This window comes from Carya illinoinensis, chromosome 15, assembly GCF_018687715.1.
Source record: "Carya illinoinensis cultivar Pawnee chromosome 15, C.illinoinensisPawnee_v1, whole genome shotgun sequence".
NCBI lineage: Eukaryota > Viridiplantae > Streptophyta > Magnoliopsida > Fagales > Juglandaceae > Carya > Carya illinoinensis.
In genome coordinates, this window is record NC_056766.1 from 24,989,886 (window position 1) to 24,992,385 (window position 2,500).

Consider the following 2,500-nt stretch of genomic DNA (forward strand, 5'->3'; position numbering starts at 1 on the left):
TTTCGTTTAGTGGCACCCAAGTTCAACCCATGGAAGCAAGGTCGACATCATCCGAATACCACCAAGAGCAACAATGTGCGTAGCACTGGGTGCCATAACACCATCCGCCGTGCACAGTCATGTTGCCAAGGAAGCACCCTAACGAATAGGCCCAACCGCCATGGGGTCAACTAGAGCACCGGGGGGCTCGAAAACGTGAGAAAGCCCCTAGCATCAACGATTGCCCCCCATCAACAAGCCCATGCGTGGCACGAAGTGCCACCATATCCTTCCCTAGAGCACAAGCTTGTTGCTAGAGAGCAAACGAGAACGTAAGAAACACCCCCCACGTTAACGAGCCCAAAAAATTTCGTTTGTTGGCGTCCAAGTTCAACCCATGGAAGCAAGGCCGACATCATCCGAATGCCACCAAGAGCAACCGTGTGCGTAGCACTGGGTGCCATAACACCATCCGCCGTGCACAGTCATGTTGCCAAGGAAGCACCCTAACGAATAGGCCCAACCGCCATGGGGTCAACTAGAGCACCGGGGGGCTCAAAAACGTGAGAACATAAGAATCACCCCCACGTTAACAAGCCCAAAAATTTTCGTTTGGTGTGCATCCCGGTTCAACCCATGGAAGCAAGGTCGACATCATCCGAATACCACCAAGAGCAACCGTGTGCGTAGCACTGGGTGCCATAACACCATCCGCCGTGCACAGTCATGTTGCCAAGGAAGCACCCTAACGAATAGGCCCAACCGCCATGGGGTCAACTAGAGCACCGGGGGGCTCGAAAACGTGAGAAAGCCCCTAGCATCAACGATTGGCCCCCATCAACAAGCCCATGCGTGGCACGTAGTGCCACCATATCCTTCCCTAGAGCACAAGCTTGTTGCTAGAGGGCAAACGAGAACGTAAGAATCACCCCCACGTTAACGAGCCCAAAAAATTTCGTTTGGTGGGGCTCGACAATGTGAGAAAGCCCCCAACATCAACGGTTGCCCCCCACCAACAAGCCCATGCGTGGCACGTAGTGCCACCATAATCCTTCCCTAGAGCACAAGCTTGTTGCTAGAGAGCAAACGAGAACGTAAGAATCTCCCCCACATTAACGAGCCCAAAAAATTTCGTCCCGACGTTTTTGGTGGGGCTCGACAACGTGAGAAAGCCCCCAACATCAACGATTGCCCCCATCAACAAGCCCATGCGTGGCACGTAGTGCCACCATATCCATCCCTAGAGCACAAGCTTGTTGTTAGAAAGCAAACGAGAACGTAAGAATCACCCCCACGTTAACAAGCCCAAAAAATTTCGTCGGGACGTTTTTGGCCGCCGGCGGCCACCACCAACCACCGCGGCCGCCGGCGGTGGAGACGAGTCCCCCCGCCGGTGGCATGGGGGGGGTGGGCACTCGCCTTTTCCATGGGCGCGAGGGGCATGCCCATGTGAGGGGGGCATCATGGACAGCCCTCCTGGCTGCCCATGTTGGGGCCTTGCATGCCCCCCCTAAAGAGCATTTAGAGCCATATCCCAACTGGCAGGAGGAAACATCAATTTTCCGAGCAAACATAAAGGCTTTTTTTATTGAAATACTTCGAATTTGAATGAGATTTTTTGCAGGCATGCTTAGATAAATCATATCTTGAAGTAGGAACAAGCCTTACAATTTTTTGACGTCGGGATTTTTTTTAAAAATTTTTTAGGTTTAAAAATACCGAAAAATCAAAAAAAATTGAAAATGTTCCATTAATGGTAGGTGATTCTTGGAACACATCCCAAATATATTGGAATGAATTTAGGAAACCAATTTGGGTGGTTTCGATCGTCCAAAAGCACGGGAAAAGTGTTTGCCCCCGTGCATGTCAGCGGCAGTGTCAGCGCATGGCCCGTGGGGTTGTCAGGGTCAGGGGGAGGGTCAAGTGGCTGTCAGGGCATGCCATGGTGCCCGTGTGTGGGGGGAACTTAGCCAGCCTCGACACCATGTGCATGCGTGGGCTTGCCACGGTGCCCGTGTGTGGGGGGAACTTAGCCAGCCTCGACACCATGTGCATGCGTGGGCTTGCCACGGTGCCCGTGTGTGGGGGGAACTTAGCCAGCCTCGACACCATGTGCATGCGTGGGCTTGCCACGGTGCCCGTGTGTGGGGGGAACTTAGCCAGCCTCGACACCATGTGCATGCGTGGGCTTGCCACGGTCCCGTCAGTGGGGGGGAACTTAGCCAGCCTCGACACCATGTGCATGCGTGGGCTTGCCACGGTGCCCGTCAGTCGGGGGGAACTTAGCCACCCTCGACACCATGTGCATGCGTGGGCTTGCCACGGTGCCCGTCAGTGGGGGGGAACTTAGCCAGCCTCGACACCATGTGCATGCGTGGGCTTGCCACGGTGCCCGTCAGTCGGGGGGAACTTAGCCAGCCTCGACACCATGTGCATGCGTGGGCTTGCCACTGTGCCCGTCAGTGGGGGGGAACTTAGCCAGCCTCGACACCATGTGCATGCGTGGGCTTGCCACGGTGCC